The 21419-nt window shown below is 37.1% G+C and overlaps 2 long non-coding RNA genes across 2 annotated transcripts; one reads left to right on the top strand and one right to left on the bottom strand.

The window, feature by feature from the left end:
* Positions 1-3160: 3160 nt before the first annotated feature.
* LOC121223076 (uncharacterized) lies at positions 3161-15441 on the bottom strand. The gene is made up of 2 exons (XR_005920448.1): positions 14518-15441; positions 3161-3842 (listed from the first exon to the last, which is right to left on the bottom strand). It is a non-coding gene; the product is annotated as an uncharacterized lncRNA (long non-coding RNA).
* A 294-nt stretch (positions 15442-15735) lies between these two features.
* Positions 15736-18799, top strand: LOC107913407 (uncharacterized). The gene is made up of 3 exons (XR_001688522.2): positions 15736-15928; positions 16447-16505; positions 18589-18799. It is a non-coding gene; the product is annotated as an uncharacterized lncRNA (long non-coding RNA).
* Positions 18800-21419: the final 2620 nt, after the last annotated feature.

The following is a 21419-nucleotide window of genomic DNA, read 5'->3' as shown; positions in this document are numbered from 1 at the left end:
TGCGATGATAAATTAAGTTGTATATTTTAAAATAAAAGTAAAATATAATACATTTAGTGTGATTGATAATTAAAAAAGTAATATATACTATTTAAAAGTGTTAAAAACATAAAATATAAAAATGATAAATCAATGGTTTATAAGTATAACAAGCCATTTGGAAGAAACACAATCAAGCTCGTCCATTAGTTGCTTTTGTCTTTAATCTAGTTAACCATTAAAATCAACTAAAAAATCTATCACAAAGCGGCCCCAAAATTGGCTTGGTTCCAAGATGTAGAATCTATGTTGAATCACCATTTAGCAGGGCTACTGGGGCTTGGGTCCCTTTCTTGGGCGGGGCATCAAGTACATGTATCTTTACCGATAAACCAAATGATAACATGTGGCAACTTCAGATTTAATCATTCATTTTTCTAATAAAAATATAAAATATGAAAATTATAAAAAAATTAGTGTAGAAAAAATTATAATTTTTATTAAAAATTGAATGATTAAATCTGAAGATACCATGTGTCACCATATGATTAAATTTGATTTTAATGGTCAATTGGGTCAAAAATAAAAACGTTAACAAAGAGGCCTAATTGATTTTTTGGGTTAAGAATAAAGGTTTTAATTGAGTGTAAATTCAGTTGACGGGTTTACTTGATTTTCTTGATTTTTTTTGGGTGAATATAATAAACTCTAATTGCTTACACCAAACAACTAGAAATAAAAAACCCATTTGCTTTATCTGAACATAAGTCTTGTAAAATCTCCTTAGGAACCTCCTCAAAAATCTGGACACCTTCCTTGTTATCAAAAGTCAATTTCGCGATCCCATCAACAACTCGATTATCCTTCTTGGGGACATAACTAAAAAACCACAATCTTTCATATTTTAATATTTGTTTGGTTCTTCTAACCAAGGCTGAATTTGCAACCTCCGATATATTCAATGGTTTTAACCACCTCCATGCTATATATATGAATTAACACTCTCTCATATCTTCGGTCATTTAAAATAGTCAACCCATCCAAAATGCCCCAAAGCTCAGCTTCAAACATTGAACACTCCCCTAGGTAATGGTTATATCCCAAAATCCAATCCCCAGCCTGATTTCGCAACACACCTCTGATAAATGCAAATACCTTTGCATGCTTGACCGCTACATCAGTGTGTAAATGAAACCAATTACCTGATAAGTGGTGATTGAGGGACACCTCTTATTTTCTGAATGGGTCTTCCTTGTGGGTATTGTTATATTGTCTTGCCCAACTATACGAAACTTTTACAGTCTCAGAAGTACTCCAAGGTAGCCCTTGAAAACCAAATAAATTCTTTTTTTTTCCAAATACGCCACATTATCAAACCAAAAATACAAAATCAACTAACTCCCATGAAAGAATATTCCAAATGTGAACACAGGTTGAACTTTAACCACTTAAAAATATCAAGAAAGAAAAACCTATTTTGTTAATTTTCAGGTACTGTAAGTAGCCAAACTTCCTTTGCTACTGAACAATCCCTCAGAATGTGAATAGTATCTTTCAGCTCATGGGCACAAAAAGAACATGAACAATCTTGGCCAATTCTTCTCCTAACTCGTTCCACATTCGTAAAAAGCCTTTGTTTGATGACAAACCAAATAAATAAATGAACTTTTTGAGGGCCTTGAAATTTCCAAGCAAGTTTCCACAATTCGTCTTTAGAATGCCAAGAATTTTCCTGTAAATACTAATATGCACCTTTGATAGTGAAAGACCCAGTTGTAATGCAACACCAAACAAGCCTGTCAAATCCCACTAATGGACGTGAAGGAGTAATGCTCACAATTCACTTCACTAGATCCTCCGATAGCCAAATTCGAAATAATCCAGATTCCACACACCCTCTCCTTTAACCACTTCATTGATCTTACAATGAGCCTCTAGGTTTACATTAGAGCGGATATCTTGGATCAAATGGCTTATATTCGAAATCTAAGGGTCCCCCCAACACCAAATTGAGTTACACCAATTGAAAAAACTAAATTCTTATGTAGTAGAGGCTATACCTTGGATAGAGCCTTCCAAAGAAAAGAGTACCTGCTTCGCAAAATACTCGCTGGCATCGTTTCCTTCATCCTGTACTTTGAGAGCAACACTTGTACCCATAAGGCATTCTCATTAGTCACTATATTAAATCCCAATTTCACAAAAAAAAAGTGTTTTGAGCTCTCAAATGATGAAAACCAAGACCTCCAAATTACATGTGGTTGACAAACAAAATCCCAGTTCACTAAGGCTAACTTCCTTTTTCCCAATGAGGCCACCCAAATAAATTATCATCCAAACAAAATCCCTTTAGAGATTAGCATGGACTGCTTAAAATAATTTGGTATAGACAGAAGTACAGACTGCGCTATGGTAACTCTGACTGCAAAGGAAAGTTTCCTAGCATCCCAATTATGTAACTTGTTGCGAACCTTATCCACCATAAATCTGAAAGTACTATTAGTTACTTTTTCGTGAAATAAGGGCACTTCCAAGTACATACCTAGATTTTTCACCTTTTGAAAACCAAACATCTTGCTAATCGAACTCCCTAATCCATCATCAACTCCTCTTGCGAAGAATATATTATTTTTCCTAGCATTGATGCAATGGCCCAAAAATCCACAAAAACTTTCTAGAGTTAACTAAATCATCAACAAAAAATAAATGAGAGAGATTAGGATATGAATGAGTAAACAGATAGTTTGCCACTTGCCACTTGCCACTAGAAATAGCAAAATGAATGCCTTGCCCTAGCCATTCTATGCATAAGAAAAATAGATACGGTGACAGAGGACACCCTTGACGGATTCCTCTAACAGGCTTGAATTTTTCTGTAGGAATCTCATCCACAAAACTTGAATAGTGGAATTCGATATAGTTGACATAATCATCTTATTAAGAAAATTAGGTATTCTTGCAGCCTGAAGAGAAGCACCAATAAAGTCCCAACAGATCCGATCATAGGTTTTTTTAGATCTATTTTGACCGCCATCCATTGTTTTTTTAGTATGCTTACCCTTCATTGAATGGATAACCTCATGTGCTATAAGAATATTATCATTAAAATTCGTTCATGTAATAAATCTCGTATGCTCTAGCGCAATGATTTTAGAGAACACTAACTTGAATCGGTTAGCTATGATATTCATGATCAGTTTATATAAAACTGTAAATAGGCTTATAGGCCAAAACTGAGATAAATTTTTAGGATTACATGCCTTGGAGATGAGAATGATAAGAGTGTTATTCAATTCTAGAGAAATAATTCCCCCATCAAAAACCAACTTAACCCACTTACAAATATTATTACCAATAACATGCCACTGATTTAGAAAGAAGACATGGCGTACATCATTCAGCCAAACATACCGCCCAACAGACTGTGGTGTTACTAAGGGATTCAAAGTTTCTTTGGTTTTACTTACATATTTAAGAAATAGTTATAAAGGTTCCTCTTTTAGTTACAAACCATTATTCTTTTCTCTAAATCGATAACACATCTTTAAAGGAGAAAATAATAAGGGTTATAAAAATCAGCCTACTAATCATTCTCGGCCATCAATGAGAATTACACATAAAATAGGGCATAAGCTGCAAATCAAGAAAGCTTGGCTTACACTTTTGTAGTAAGGGTAATTTTCCTTTTAAAAAATGGAACAATACAGATGAAAAAGTGAATTACAAAAGTTGATTACAAAATGGATTTATGTGTCACCTGCCAACGTATCCATGCATGATATAGAAATTAACAAGTGAGTTCACTTGTATACAAAGCTCTGGTGTAGTCTCCTTCTACTGATCTTCTTCTACTACTTAAATACCTAAGAAAGAAAAGTAACAGAGTAAGTTCATTTGAACTTAGTGAGTTCCAAATAGACGTAGAATGATTATCATGTTACTGAAAAATATACCCAAAGATAAAGACAATTTTGAGACTCAGTCTTATAGACACATTACACCAAGTTGCCAATACAATTCACTAGCAGCAACACTTCACCAATATAATGCATATAGTACCCCTGGTAGATACATACCGTAAACTCATACATACTTTTCTCAATCATGTATGTTTACCTATAACCCAACCTTGTGCCAGCCTCAGACCCATATTTCAGAAATCAAAATTGCATATCGGCCATAATCATATTTATATTCATATTTCTTGTTAAATTGAACACGTGTTCTCTCGAAAGGTCAAGCCGTGATCTGTCAGTCCAATATAAAGTTGTCCTACCGGAGGCATCAAAAATAAAGTTTCTTTCCATATTTTCATATGTCACAAAAAGTTTGGTAATGGGCTCGCACACAAGCTGGGTATTTTTACCTCGACCATGGCCATGCTCACACACACAACACTGAATTATTACACATATGTGAATACACACCACAACGACCCATCTTTAGTAGAGACAACTTACCTTACACAAACACATATCATAGAGTTTCATCAGTCAAACGAAGCAAGAAGGAACCAAAAACTTTAGGATAGAATCTACTATACTGGTTATTTGCCTCAATTGCTCAAACCTTCACTAGCTTCTTAAGCTAAATAAAAAACAATCAAAATTATCATATCATTTATCTACTAAAATTAGATCATCCACGCACTAATGCAAAGACATAAATTCCCTCGACTTCAACCTTAGAGTTTTCCAAAAATTACCAATCAGCTGGTACTTATCAATGGCATTTTGACAAGCTTCTGAAAACCTTCCTCGTCTCCTCTAGCGAAGATAAAACAAATTCTTAGAGATGTAAAGAAAAACACAAAGATAAAACAAAGGTGAAACATGTCGTTTATAGACATCCTTTATAGCATTGATAGTGGAAAATAAGCTTAGTTGAAAGGTCAGACATCCCACTATCCCCTTTCAAATCTGAGACTAAACTTGCCTAACAAAATTTGAAGTCTAATCTTTTACCAACGCAACTACTACCATTAACCAAAGTGATAAAACAGTGCTTGTACACTTAAGTAACCAGCTAAACAAGTCATTTGAATACCTAAACATATCAATTTTTCATTTACAGTACTTTAGTTCAATTCCAACTATGTCTACACTAGACTCTAATGATACTCACTAAGCTATCTCTTCGCGAACTAACAAGTTCGCCCAGAATAACTGGGTTGGTGGATCGTCTCATACAAGAGTCTGCCAAACCCTAGAGTTTGCCAAATGGCAAATTCCAGCAAGGCTTCCCCCAAAAGGGCATACTGTTAAATTCACACAATACGCCATGCAAACACTCAATAGATAGTTCACCCCTTTTCTACCCTTTCTTACTTAATTATATGCCAACAACATATCGATATGATCTACGTTGTGTAGGCTGTTACAACTCTCCCCCACTTAGAAAATTTGTCCTCGAATTTCTACCCCGCGAATATCTGAGTATACTACTCTGTCAATGAACTTTGTCTCTCTCAAGTGGCTTCCTCTATATTTTGGCTCTTCCACAATACTTTTACTAATGGAATTCTTTCATTTTTCAATTCTTTCACTTCTCTTGCTAAAATACGAATAAGCTTTTCTTTATAAGAGAAGTTGGGTTCCACCAACAAATCTTCTACTTGCACCACCTGGTTTGGATTCGATTGATATCTTCTCAACATGGATACGTAGAACACGTTATGGATCTTCGACAGTTCTAGAGGTAGTGCCAATCTATACATCATTAGACCAAATTACTCTAATACTTCGTATGGTCCTATAAAATACAGACTTAGCTTCCCCTTTTGATCAAATATTATAACATTCTTTTAGGGAGAAACCTTCAAAAATACATTGTCTCGTACTTTAAACAAAATGTTTTTCCTTTTCTATCAGCGTAAGCCTTCTAATGATCTTGAGAAACTTTTAAATGGGTTCAAATGATCAAAACTTTCTCTTCTATTTCCTGTACTAAGTTAGGTCTAATTATCATTCTTTCATTGAGTTCCAACCAACAGGTGGGTGATCTGTACCTTTTTCTATACAGTACTAAAAAACGTGACATTCACAAGCTGGCATGATGACTATTGTTGTATGCAAGCTCTGCCAATGGAAGATATTTTCCCAGTTTATTCCAAGATCTATTACAGAAATTCTAAGCATATCTTTGCAAAATTGAATTACTCTTTCTGATTGCTCATCTATTTGGGGATGAAAGGCGATACTGAACCATAAATAGGTTCCTAAGATTCTTGCAGTTGTTTCTGAAACTTCGACGTAAACATTGGATCTCGATCTGACACTATAGACGTTGGTATACCTTGGAGGTGTACAATTTAAAATATGTAAAGTTTCACCAATTTTCTAGTGAATAGTTTGTGCGTATTGGTGGGAAATAGGCTGACTTAGTAAGCCAATCTACAATCACCTAATCTGCGTTCTTTTTGGTAGGACTGAGAGGAAAACCCAAAATGAAATACACGATAATCTTGTCCCACTTCCACTCAAGAACTTCTAGAGGATACAAATTTCCTAAGGGAACTTGATGTTTTACCTTTACTTGTTGGCATATCATACAGCTCGAGACATACTCTGATATCTCTTTCTTCATTCCAGACCACCAATAAAAGTTTCTTAAATCACATTACATTTTAACGCTTCTTGGACGAAGCGAGAAAAGTCATTGATGAGCCTCTTTTAATAATGTTTGCCTTAAGTCACTTCCTATTGCTACATATATCCTGCCATAAATCGAAGTTTACCATCGTTTCCCAAGGTCAATTTCGTAGTATCGCCAGATGCTAACCGCTTCTTGTACTCATCACATTTTGCATCTTTTAGTTTTTCGTCCAGAATCTGAGAAAGAAAAATAGGTTGTCAGTTAATTCTGCAAGCAGCGATCCATCGTCTGCCATGCCAACACTTGTTCAAAGAGATGCCAAAGCTGCCATAGTCTTCCTACTTAAAGCATCCACCATTACGTTAGCCTTTCCAAGGTGGTACTCAATTGCTACGTCGTATTCTTTCAGTAGTTCCACCCAACATCGTTGGTGTAGATTCAAATCCTTTAGTGTCATCAGGTACTTCAAGCTTTTCTGGTCTAAGTACACGTGACATTTCTCCCCATAGAGATAGTGCATTCAGATATTTAATTCTTTTCATGCGAGTTAAGCTAGTAAGATGCATACGCCACAACCTTCACTCCTTGCATGAGCACACATCCCAACCCATTTAGGGATGCGTCAATGAACTAAGTGTACTCCACGCCAAACTCTAATTGAGCTAAAATTAGGGTATTTTTTAGAATTATTTTCAGCTTGTCAAAACTCTTCTGACATGCCTCTGTCCACTCAAACTTTTATTTATTTCTTAATAGTCATGTGAGAGGTGTTGCCAAAATGGTTAACCCTTTTACGAACCGCCTATAGTAACTTGCCAATCCTAAGAAACTACATAGCTCAGTGACATTTCTTATCAGATTCCAATAAAGCATAGCTTTGATCTTATCAGGGTCTATCTTGATACCTTCTGTAGAGATAACGTGACCTAGAAAATGTACTTTTCCTAGGTAAAATTGACATTTACTAAATTTGGCGTATAACTTTTTTTCTTGCAAAGTCTTTAGCACAATCTTCGGGTGTTCTTCATGATCTATTATGCTTTTAGAGTAGACCAAAATATCATTAATGAAGATGACTACAGAACGGTCTAAGTAAGGTTGAAAGGCCCTATTCATCAGATCTATGAATACTGCTAACGCATTCATTAATCCAAACAACATCACTAAGAACTCATAATGTCCATATCATGAGCAAATGCAAATTTTGAAACATCATCACCCTTGATCTTTACTTGGTAGTAGCTAGACCGTAAGTCGATTTTGGAGAAACTTGTAGCTCCACTTAGTTTATCAAAAAATATTCTTATTCAGTCATTGGTAATAAATGTATAAGCAGAGTGTCTCATCCTTTTTTTTCACGAACAGTATTGGCGCAACCCAAGGTGAAACACTTGGTCAAATAAATCCTTTGACCAAAAGATCTTGTAGATGCTTTTTCAGCTCCTTTAACTCCAATGGCACCATTCAGTGTGAAGCACAAGATATGGGTGCAGTACTAGGTGTTACTTCAATAAAAAACTCTACCTCTCAGTTTGGTGGCATGCTTGAGAGTTCTTCTGGAAACACATCAAAGAACTCCTTCACAATCGGTACTTGTCTAATATCCTTCCTCACCTCATCTGAATCCATAATATATGTCATGTAGGCCTCTACGCCCTTAGCTATTCGCTACATGGTGGATACCGTCGAAATTATGTTACCCGCCATATTGGTCTGTATGCCAGGCAGTAACACTTTTTTCCCTTTTGCAGTTAATAATCATACACCTCTGGCTCGGTAGTCTACCATGGTGTTATGTCTGGTTAACCAATCTAGCCAAAGGATAATATCGAACTCATGAAAACTTAGTAGCAATAAGTCCACCAAAAAGATGTGTTTGCCAAAAGTTAGTGGGTAGTTTCTAATTATTCTATTGACCACCATGCTTTGACCAAGGAGGTTGGCCACCAACACATTTGCCTTAGAAGAGACCACTTCTAGACTCTTACCTTCCACTACTTTTGTACAAATGTATGAATGGGTTGACCCAGGGCCTATTATTGCATGAATGCTTTGTCCCAAAAATGAAAATTTACCCTTGATAACCTCTGGTAAGTCAACATCTTTCTTAGCCTTCATTTCATAGTCTTTGGTGGACACCCCTGAGGTGGGCTTACTGTAGTTCTTCTTTGACGCTCCCTGAACTGATCCTGATTTTCCAGCTCTTTTGGATCTCACCTCCTGTTGAGTACTTTGAACCCCACGCATAAATTGTTGCAATATAGTATCAACCTTCGAGGGGTAGTCTCTAATCTAATGATCCAATGATCCAAAAGAATAACAGGCTCTCTATTGTTTCCAACATTTACCTTAATAATTCCTCCCACAATGTTCGCATACAAGGTCCCTCATCATCCTGGACCCTCATGTGCTTGCTATTGAGGTGGCTTGTTGTGCACCTCCTTCTCATTAGAAACTTAAGGGCTTAAAATCTCTTCTTGGTGTAGAGAAGCTTCTATCTTTCGGTTTCTTAAAATTTGTCAGAAGTGGAGGACTAGAGAACCCACGCTTCATTCTTTCCCTATCTTGACCCTTGTTTCTTTCTTAAACAGACATTTCCATTTTCTAAGCTTTGATTGTCATGACTGCCAAACTTTGAACTTTTGATACTGCCACCAGGACACGTATTTCATCCCTTAATCCCCACTCAAATTTCTCACACAGAGCTTTTTCAGATTGGAAGATGTCCCACACATAACGGGTAATTCTGACAAATTCTTGTTCATATTCCATTACTGACTTTCATCCCTGTTTGAGATATAGAAACTTTTTCTTCATTTGTTTGACATAAGTTGGGTTAACATACTTTTCTCAAAACTTCATTAAGAAAAAATCCCGATCTATTTGTTCTTTAAGGATCAAACTTATCATCGTTTCCCACCATTGATACGTCTCTTATTCCAGTAAAGAAACAATGCATAAGAGGCTATCCACTGGCATACATTTCAGCTCATTAATCGCTTTACCTATGCGAGATAGCCACTGTTTTACTACGGCGAGGTCATCACCGTTATCCCTTAGAAACTCTTTAGCACCACGCTTATGTATCTCACTCACGGAATCTTTTTTAAGTTGATTTGTAGCCATTGCCAGAGGTGCAAGAGGTATTGGCAGTACCACTTTGGGCTAAGGTTGCTGGGGTGGTTGAGGTACTTGGGTTGTCCCCATAAATTAGTCAAACCATTGACCCATCATTGTGAAGAAAGCATCACAGCAAGCATTTCCAATCACACCTGGATCAACTACAGGACCCTGTTCTTGCACTAGATGTACATGGCTTTCAATTTCCTCACCTGTTTCTCCTCTTGAAATTTTAGACATTATTCTAGCTAAACAAAACTTAAGAAAATCAAAACTACAAAGGTTAGGCCAGAGATATATCATGCATGATGGGGCATGAATTAAAATTCAATTTTTTGAGTATTGGCTAAACTTGTAACATCTCTTAGCCTGTGAAGAAGACTTGGTGTACATCATTCAGTGAATTAAAAATCTTTGGTTTTACTTAAATATTTGAGAAAATAGCTATGAAGGGTTCCCCTTTTAGGTACAAACCATTATTCTTTTCTCTAAATCGATAATGCATTTTTAAAGGAGAAACAATAACAACACGTTTGGTTGGGCTAAATGGTTGATCCATTTAGGCCTGAATTTGATTTCTACACTCAAACTATCCAAAACAAATGTTTGGTTGGGATGAATTCAAATGCAGGTGGGGCTCTCTAAGTTTTCTATTACTGCTGGGCACGGAATAACCATTCCGTAGTCCCCCTTCAGAATCCCAATTCAATAGCTCTGACAAATAGAGAAATCCATCTATGCCCTTATTTTTTACGAGCTTTTTCCCTAACTAGAATATCTCAAATCTACCAACCCATCGAGTTTCTTCTTTTATTTTGGAGGCTGTAATTATCATTTGTTATGAACCAAAATTTTGAAAGTAGGAAAGAGAGCGATTGGAGAAGAAAGAAAGAGAAATTGAGAGAAAATTGAGAGTACTGGATTTTCTTCTTTTCATTCATATCGATACCTCATGCATTACATGCAGTTTTAAGGAAAACTAACAGAGTGATGTGGACAAATTCTGTTGTGATTAAACGCACCGTATAACTAATCCTCTAAACTCCCCGTTTCAATTAAACTTAAAGATTCCCTCCCCAAAACTCCTCGTTTCTTTAAAATACCATTTCTACTAATTCTTCAGCTCATAACAATACTCCTCTGCAGAAAAACATCCTTGGCCTCAAGGATGAAAATAAGGAAATTTAGATTCCATTGCAGTGAGTGACTTCCATGTTGCATCTTTAGGGAAAGAATTAGCCCATTCTATTAAAACTTCAGTCACGGCTTGATTTCCTTTCTTGACTATCCTTCTGTCTAAGGTGCGAATAGGTTCCTTTGGTAAAACACCAGAAGCATCCATTAATGGTAACTGCTGTTGAACAGAAGTTGATCCAACATGCCTCTTTAATTGAGAAACATGAAATGTTGGATGAATCCGAGAATGTGGTGGTAGTTGAAGAGTATAGGCCACTTAACCAATTTTCTGAATCACTGGAAAAGGGCCATAATACTTTGGAGCTAACTTCTGGTTGGTAAGTTTCCTAATCGAGTGTTGTCTGTAAGGCTGCAACCGCAGTTATACCAGGTTGCCCACCTGAAAACTCCTTTCTGAACGGTGCTTGTCGGCCAATTGCTTCATATGACTTTGTGCTTTCTTAAGACAGAATTGTAATAACTTCCTAGAAGCCTCCCTAGCTTGTAAGCTGTGATCCACTACTGCAATAGAAGAAGTACCAGCCAAGTAGGGCATGTGCATGGGAGGGGGTTGCCCATATAAGGCCTTGTATGGAGTAAGTTGAATGGAGGAATGAAATGATGATTTATACCACCATTCGGTAAGAGGTAACCATTTACCAACGTGCAAGTGTCTCTCCTATCATACACCTCAAGTAGCTCTTAAGACATCGATTTAAAACTTCTTTTTGGCCATCCGTTTGGGGGTGGTAGGTCGTAGACAACAGAAGTTTAGTGCCTGATTTTTGAAATAGCTCCTGCCAAAATCCACTGACAAAGATTTTATCACGGTCCAAAATAATAGAGTCAGGCATGCCATGAAGTTTGTAGACATGGGTTAAATACTCTTGAGCCACTTCTTTAGCTGTATACGGATGCGACAAAGCCAAAAAATGACCATATTTAGTGAGATGGTCAACCACCAAGAGAATTGAGTTTTTCTTGTCTGATATCGGCCACCCTTCAATGAAATCCATGCTGACTACAGACCATGCTCGGTCAGGTATCAGTAATGGCTACAGAAGACCAGGAGAAGCCACGTTCTCCCCTTTGCATCTCTGGCAAACAATACATTCTCTGATCCATCTCTTAAAATCCCTAGTAAGTCCCTTCCAGTACACTATGCTCGAGAGTCGCTTCCTGGTAACATGTACCCCTGAATGTCCACCAACAGCACTCGCATGAAAATGAAGGAACAAGTCGTGACACAACTATGGATTCTTCCCAACTACAATCTTTCCTTTGCGAAACAAAAATCGGCCATCCCATGAATATTTTTTATCCTGAGCTTGTGTAGTCGACTGTAACGTATCTTGAATCAAGTTCTGTAGTCGACTGTCGAGAGCATAGGATTGTTGCAATCATTCTAATAGGTCAGAAATAACCGAACTAGTTGATAGTTGGTAATACTGACACTGTTCTAGTTGTGGTTGTCGAGAGAGAGCATCAGCAACCCGATTATTAATCCCTTTTCTATAAGAAACTTCAAAATCATATCCAAGCATTTTCGCTATCCATCATAGCTGAAACGGGGTAACGGCCACTTGGTTCGATAAAAATCGCAAACTCTGGTGGTCTGTACGAATTTTGAAAAGTCGACCCACCAAGTAGGTGTGCCACTTCCGAACCGCCAGTAGAGCCGCCAACATCTATTTCTCATAAATAGATAAGGCTTGATGGTGCACCCCAAGAGCCTTGCTATGAAAGGCCATCGATCTCCCTTCTTGCTGCAAAACAGCTCCAATACCAAACCCACTGGTATCAGTGTCCACTGTAAATTCCAACTGAAAATTTGGAAGCACCAACACTGGAGCTGTACACACAACCTGCTTTAGCGCCTCAAAAGCATCAGTAGCCTGATGAGACCATTCCCATCCATTCTTTTTCAGAGATTCGTCAAGGGATGAGCGATCACACACTAATTACATATAAACCTCCTGTAGTAGCCAGTTAGGCCAAGGAAGCTGCGCAGCTCCTTCATAGATTGAGGGATCGACCATGACAAAACACAATCAACCTTGGTCATGTCCATAGAGACTATGCCTTCATGTAAAACATGTCCCAAATACTGAACACAAGAAGAACCAAAACAGCATTTTGATTTTTTTGCATATAATTGTTGTTCTCTTAAAATAAGAAGAACAGACCTTAAATGGCACATATGCTCCTCCCATGAATTTGAATACACAAGGATATCGTCGAAGAAAACAAGCACAATTTTACGTAGCAGCGGTTTGAAGATAGAGTTCATGAGAGCTTGAAAGCTGGAGGGAGCGTTTGTGAGGCCAAAAGGCATGACGAGAAACTCGTAATGCCCCTCGTAGGAACAAAATGCTATCTTGTGCATGTCCGGTTCCCACATACGGATTTGGTGGTATCCAGACCTTAGATCCAATTTAGAGAAAACTCTAGCTTCCCCGAGCTCATCCAATAACTCCTCAATCACTGGAATGGGAAATTTATCTTTAACAGTGTGCTGATTTAATTGCCTGTAATCCACACACAGCCTCTAACTCCCATCTTTTTTTTTACCATGACAATAGGAGAAGCAAACGAACTAGTACTATCGCGTATGATCCCAGCATCAAGCATTTCCCGAATAAGCCTTTCCATTTCATCCTTTTAGAATGTTGGATAATGATAATGCCTCATTTTGATTACCGTCCCTTCATCCCCTAGGGGAATTTTATGATAATGCAACCTACTGGGTGGTAATCCTTTTGAAACATGAAAAATGTCCTCAAACTCACTCAGTGCTTGTAGTTGGTTCTCCGAATCCCTATTCCTCTCGGTTGTCAAGGTCATTTACTCAATTGAGCTTAAAAGAGCAGTAAAAGGTCCCATCAATCACTCCATTATTGCAAAGCATTTTGGATTAAGCTCTCCATTTTCAGATGCTAGTGATCCCGGAGTGATGCCTTGAATAACGCAAGACTTCCCTACTAATTTGAACTACATGGTCAGAGAATTAAAATTCCAAATGATATCCCCTAGTGCTAAAAGCCACTATACTTCTAACACCATATCACACCCTTTTAACGACAAGACCATAAAATCTGTTTCAAATTTGTGGCCCTGTACCACCCACGTAACCCCTTTGCAAAGTCCTCTCGTAAACAGACAACTACCATTTGCTACAGAGACTCTTAGTTGCTATTGATGCCACACTGGTAAAGACACCTGATTGACCAACCTTGTATCTATAAAGGTGTGTGTACTTCCTGAATCCACTAGTATAACAGCCCAAATAGACCCACTCGAGTGGCCACTCTCATCGTATTATGCCCCTATGATCCAGTGAGAGCATGCAATGATATTATCAATGACTTAAGGCTCCCTTCCTCTGTACCTGCTTCTTCTAATTTTTCAGAACATTCTTGAAATTCTTTAGTCTCACTGTCAGAAAGAGGTTCAAGTAAAAACTGATATAAATGGGACTTCATGCACTTATGCCCAGCATGGTACTTAGCCCCACACCAAAAACAGTGGCCATTTTGTTTCCTTTCAGCCATCAATGTCGGGGATATGGACTTAGGTCTCGATTTGTTAGATGATGCATTGTTAACAGATGAAGAACTTACGAAGTTTTTTATAGGAGAAGAGGAATACCTGGAAGTGACCACCGATGTGTTGGACAAGGGTCGGGGTGAGCTAACCCCCGATGTCGTCGATCACTTTCCTGAATAAGAAATGAGAACCTCAATCTTTGTAGCTAACTGGAAGGATTCTATCAACTTTGATGGTTCAAACAGATCCAGGTAGTGACTGATTTCAGCCTTTAAGTTGCTGAGAAATCCCACAAACAAATCTCGATACTATTCAACAGTACCATATTGTTTCAAGTTAACCAATTCCCGCATCGGATTGCCAAACTGTCCACACCCAAAACGATCTCGAAGGCTCTTAATGTACTCTGACCAAGATAGCATTTGCAAGCCACCATTCCGCTAGGAATAAAAATGGTGCCAATCCAATGCTCGACCCTCTAGATTCAGCATCACCGTGTGGACCTTACTAGCCTCTAGCATTCCTTCTGCCTCAAAATACAGTTCCAACTTGGTCCACCAGCCTCTGAAATCCGTACTATCAAACTTAGGACAGTCCAATCTGCTTCTGTTAACGGCCACTCCCATCACATAAGAGTGATCCTTCCAATATACACCATCCTTATCCGTGACCACCGGTTCCGTTGAAACCTGAGGTAATTCAGTTTCCTTCGGTAAAAACCCAGGAGGAGCTCCCAAAACCCCTTTCCCCTTATCCGTCACCACTGGTGCCGATGAACTCGTTGGTGGCAGTCCAAAATACTAACCTAGTAATGCTTGCAAGTCCCCTCGAAACTCAGACTTAAATTCCTGTAACCTCGTCTCCATTTTAGTCTCCAAAGGGGTTATTTATTCTTGGATTTTGGAAATATCTTGCTGTAAACTACCTACCTCTTTCTGCAACCAAGTCGACACACCATCACCAACTATTTAGGGATCTTGTTAGCTCTGATACCTTTGTTACGAACCAAAGTTTTGAAAGTAGAAAAGAGAGCGATTGGAGAAGAAAGAAAGAAAAATAGAGAGAAAATTGAGAGTATTGGATTTGCTTCTTTTCATTCATATCGATAGCTCATGCATTACATGCAGTTTTGAGGAAAACTAACAGAGTGATGTGGACAAATTCTGTTGTGATTAAACGCACCGTATAACTAATCCTCTAAACTTCCCGTTTCAATTAAACTTAAAGATTCCCTCCCCAAAACTCCCTGTTTCTTTAAAATACCATTTCTACTAATTCTTCAGCTCGTAACATCATTCAACTTCGAAGGTTTGAGTAAGTCTTTTCTCTTTGTTTAATTTACTTGCTTATTATGTAGTTTCTTTCTCTTTATTGTTAGAAAAACTTTCTTTTCTTTCTATTGTTGTTAAAAGTTCGTCAATTATCACTTCATTTATCTTCCCTCTTTTTTTCTTCCCAATGAAGAAGCCCTAGATTTTCTTGCTCCTTCCCTTGCTTTCTCGAGAAAAAATTGGTAAAAGACTCTTCTCTTGCTTTTTATTGGTAAAAAAAAGTAAAATATTTTCTTGAACTTGCTATTTATTGTTCCAGTATAGCGTTGCTCCTACAGATAGACGACCCTCTTCCCTTCCCCCTTCATCACCTAATTATTTGTTCTCATAAACTATTAAGTATAGCGGTGATGGGTAAAAAATTTTCAAAGTAGTTTTCATAATCAAATTTATTTAATTTTAGGACTTTCCATTTCAGAGTGGGATTACTCCCTTCCCTGTTCAAGTATAGCGTTGCTGCTAACCTCTGTAATTCTTTTTTTTAATTTATTTTTCATTTTTATATGATGCATTTAAATTTTTTCTTCTATTGAATTAGGTATCATTTTCATACAATTAGGCATAATATTTTTTTCAATTTAGTGTTTGTTTAGGCTTTTTTTTAGTTCCACCTTTTTTATTTCAATTTCATATTTTTGTCTCTTCTTTAACAAGACCATTGCGTGTTTATCATGTTGGGTTGATTTCACTGTCTTTCTAGCTTCCTACCGATTTGATTGCAGATGAGAATCCACTCGATGTGCTTCTTGGTTGAATTTTGTAAGTTTTACTACCATTAGGTATTTATACATATTTACTGAAGCATTGCTATTTCCTTAATATTTTAAAACGACTCTGTATGTATATAGTGTTGTTTCCATTTTATATGTTTATATATCTTTCATTTGTATATGTTTATTAGTGATTAGTAAGGTTTCTTCAATTCTTTTTCTTTTTCTCAGAGGACAAGTGTTGTGCACAACTGCTACTGTACTTGATGCGTTCCCTTCACTTGCTTACTTTTCTCTTCAAATGCAAGTTTAGTTTGCCATGGTGCATGGTTTCAATTTACCCTTGTGCAAGATTTTTTGGATGTCATAATTGGAAGTTTCACTTTAACCATGATTTTGGGCTGTCATAATTGGAAGTATAGGTTTTTAAATTTCTCTTTTGCTTTGACAGTGATTTTGGGCTGTCATAATTTAAACCAGAGTTTGCCTTGCTGCAATGGGATTGATGTTGTATATAAGCTTTATATCATGTGTTTTTTATTCTCCTAGCTTATAGTACAAAGCTCTATTGTTCACAAGCAAATATGCTTTATATACGTCATGCCCCAGATTTTTGTTCTCTGTAACTTTTCAATTTTTATTCTTCCTAAAAAGAAAATATTCAGTTTCTTTTGATTCTTTGCTTCTTTCGTTTTATCATTTTTGTTGATTATCAAGGGAGTTTTTTTCTCGGGTGTTTGGTAAATCAAAAGAGAAGAAGGTTCTTGAATCGGTTTGGAGGAGCGAATCGAACAATTCTGGTGTTTGCTATCGCGTCTAAAGTGTGTGTCTGAAAAATCTCCCTTTTTCTTATCGAATTTCTGATTTGTTTCCGTGAAACTCAACATATTTCATATGTTTTTGAATTTGACCAGTCGAAGTGTTGATTGTTGTGGAATTGCTTGAACAACTGAGTGTGTTTTGTGTGTTTTTGTGTAATTAAGGATTGGGGATCGTTTCGACATCAAAGGCATGTTTTGTAACCTATTTCGGTATGGTTTCATGACCATACGAGGGTGTGTGTCGCACATAGGCAGTCAACACGTTCGTGTACAGTTGGAAATTTAGAGTTTTCGATGATTTTTGGTACCACACGGCCTGGCCACACAGGCCTGTGTCCCACACGAGTGTGTGAGATCTCCAGACGGCTGTGTCGCCTTTACTATTTATTTTTAGCACTTTTGGATAGTGAGTTACACGAGTTACTCTTACAGGCGTGTGTTCCCTCTACACGGGTGTGTGTGGCCTTCACATGGGCATGTAGACCCCCACACGGCTGGGGCACACGGCCGTGTGGCCTTATGTCGCCAAATTTTGTACTGTTTCTATTTTTAATCTGATTATGATTCTGTGTGTTCCGACCCTTGGCTAGATCTTTGTAAGGGTGGTCGAGACATTGTTTTGTCCTAGACTTGTGCGTTATTCGCAATCATAGCTCTAATTAAGCGATTCGGCTGAGTGTTAAATGATGTTATGTTATATCTTATTCTTATTCTGGGCATTTGAATGTGTGCATTTTTGATTCCATACTCTGTTTCTATAAGTCTGTCTTCAAATGGTGTGCATTTTGCATTTGCATTAATCTTTTTAGGTTTGGTTGCGAAGAGAAGGGAGTTTGATTTGTTTTGGCAGTTTCAACTGCAACATGTCTGTACAGCGATTTACCACAATGCACAGTATGAATTATATGTCAGCTCTGTTGCATATTAACATTTGAGTGGCTTAGTCCACATACTTGGTGTGTAGGGTTGGTTGAGCCTTTCGAGGTCCTATGTGGTGTGCATGGTTGGATGAGCTTAAATAGCTTTTTTTGGGGTGTGATTGAGGGATGGAGAGTTGTTTGGCTGGTTGGGTGGGTTTTTATTACTTGTTGCATTCATTCTGCATTTTATCTATCTGTTTAATTGTGAGAGTTTATAGATCGAGGTGTTTTAGTACTGACACGTTTGATTTGTTTGTGAAGACTATTTGTATATTGGATTGCTATTGAGTTTTATTTTTTTTATTGTGACATTTTGGTATTCATTTATCTATCGTTTTTGAACTCACACTGAGCTCGTGTAGCTCACCCTTTTTAGTTTATCCCTTTGCAGGTACCCTCGTTTTCTGTAGCTGAACTTGGCATGTCGGAGGTCTCAAAGTGATATGTTTTAAGTCGGACTAATAAAACGATGTTTCAGATTTATACATTTGTGATCTGTTTTGAACTACAAACATCTATAAAGATTGTGGTACAATTTGATTTGGGATGTTCGTAAACAGTTTTGTTTTGAATTCTATAAACTTTGGTACTTTATTTTCGAATGCTTTCAACGTGACTTGAGTTTTCTATTTTGAATCCTAAAAGGGCTAAATGGTTTAATTCGATTTTAATAATTCTGTTCAAATAAGATTTTAACAACTCATTTTGTAAAATTGTTTCAGATCAATTTGGTGATCAATGTAACCTCTGGGATTCGGTTTAAACTTCTAGGCCGGGTAATGGGGTGCTACAGTAAGGAAATAACTTGAAACTCTAACTGTAAAGGCTTACGTAAATTATATGTGCTTTTATTGCTCACCAGCTGTGCCCGTTATTGTGTTTTTTTCTTTCTCACTATCAAAAGTGATGTAGGATATTAGTATACTACAAGTTTTTCTATATGTCATATTGATAGAATTATCATTGATTTTGCTGATGATGTTTATTACAAATATGAAAAAAGTGTCTACTTGAACATGTTACTGGTTTAGGAATAGTTTTGTAAATTATTGTGTTTCTTCTTTGAGAAAAATATAATGTCGGTAATCACAATATATCGCAAAGAAAAATAGAAATAGAAAAATAAAGAACACACAAATTTTACGTGGAAACCCTTTCGGGAAAAAAACCACGGGCAGAGGAGAAGAAAATTTACTATGTCGAAAACTTAATTACAAGAGGAGTAGACTATGCCTATTTATAGGCTTGTAAACCTTATTCTAATAGGACTGAAACTCCTTATTCAAATAATATCAAATAGATGGAGTTTGATAAGGTTTAGAAACCTTATTCTAAAATAAAATAAAAGAAGTATAATTCTATAGGGATTTTACTTTTATTTTATTTTACCACAGTATTTTATTTAAATAAGGATTTGGGTCACTTAATTCTAACAATCTCCACCTTGACACGAATTCTTAATGAACAAGTTCTTCATCGCGAACTCTCAATGAACAAGTTTCTCCACCTCTTCCATAAAACCCCTTAAGGGTTTATTTGCAACAATGAACACCAACCAAGACTAAGCAATACTGAAACTTGGTTATAGGAAGTGACTTAGGCATCATATCTACAGTATTTTCATGAGTACTAATTTTGCTCACAACAATATCACCACGAGCAATAATATCACAAACAAAATGATACTAAACATCAATGTGTTTTGTTCTCTCATGAAACATTTGATCTTTTGTAAGGAAGATGGCACTCTAACTGTCACAAAATACTGTATTGATTTGAAGGTCTTCATTGAGTTCACTAAAGAGTCCCTTCAACCATATAGCTTCTTTACAAGCCTCAGTAATCGCCATGTACTCAGCTTCAGTGGTAGACAAAGCGACTGTAGTTTGCAAAGTGGCTTTCCAACTGATTGCACAACCTCTGATTGTAAAGACATAACCGGTGAGAGATCTTCTTCTATTGAGGTCCCCAGCAAAATCAGCATCAACATACCCTATGACTCCATCTCTAGTTCTTCCAAACTGTAAGCAAACATCGGTAGTACCTCGTAAGTATCTTAAAACCCACTGAACTACTTTCCAATGTTCTTTACCAGGATTCGCCATGTATCTGCTAACTGCACTAACTGCATATGATAAAATTGGACGTGAACAAACCATGGCATACATGAGAGATCCCACTGCACTAGAGTATGGAACATGTGACATGTACTCAATCTCATCATCTGATTGTGGAGACAAAGCCGATAAAAGTCTAAAATGGGCTGCTAAAGGAGTACTTTCTCAATGTACCCTTTCTGACTTAGATACAATTTACTTGCTTTTCTATCCCTGAGAATCTCCATACCAAGTATCTTCTTTGCTGGTCCCAAGTCTTTCATCTGAAATTCTTCACTTAGTTGGGCTTTGACCTTTATTATCTCTCCTTTATCTTTCGCTGCTATCAACATGTCATCAACATAAAGGAGTAGATACACAAAAGAACCATCACTGTTTTTCTTAAAGTAAACACAACTGTCAAAGCTACTTCTTTTAAAATCATGAGAAGTCATAAAGGAATCAAACCTCTTATACCACTGTCTTGGTGAGTGTTTCAAACCGTAAAGGGACTTTTTCAGCAAGCAAACATAGTCCTCTTTTTCTGAAACTGTAAAACCCTCTGGTTGTTGCATGTAAATATCCTCCTCAAGTTCTCCATGCAAAAATGCAGTTTTTACATCTAACTGCTCAAGCTCCAAATCATGCATGGCCACAATACCAAGCAAAGCTCGAATCGAACTATGCTTCACAACTGGAGAGAACACATCTGTGAAGTCCACTCCTGGAATTTGACTGTAACCCTTTGCAACATGCCTTGCTTTATATCTGGGTTCTTCAACTCTTGCAGTCCCCTCTTTCTTTTTAAACACCCATTTAAAACGAACAACCTTTTTACCTTTAGGAAGTTTCACAAGATCCCATGTTTGATTTTTGTGTAGTGATTCCATCTCCTCTTGCATAGCAAACATCCATTTTTCTAAGTCTTCACAACTAACCACCTCAGGATAATTAGATGGCTCTTGATTTGCATCTATATCTTCAGCCACATTTAAAGCATAATCAACTAGATCAGCCTCAGCATACTTCTTTGGAGGTTTAATTTCTCTTCTAGTTCTGTTTTGACGATAGAGTATTGTGGTGAAGAAGCAACTCTATTTTGAATTTTTGTACTGGCTTTAGTAGT

This window comes from Gossypium hirsutum, chromosome D11 (assembly GCF_007990345.1).
Source record: "Gossypium hirsutum isolate 1008001.06 chromosome D11, Gossypium_hirsutum_v2.1, whole genome shotgun sequence".
NCBI classification, from domain to species: domain Eukaryota; kingdom Viridiplantae; phylum Streptophyta; class Magnoliopsida; order Malvales; family Malvaceae; genus Gossypium; species Gossypium hirsutum.
This window is presented reverse-complemented; position numbering and strand designations above follow the sequence as displayed.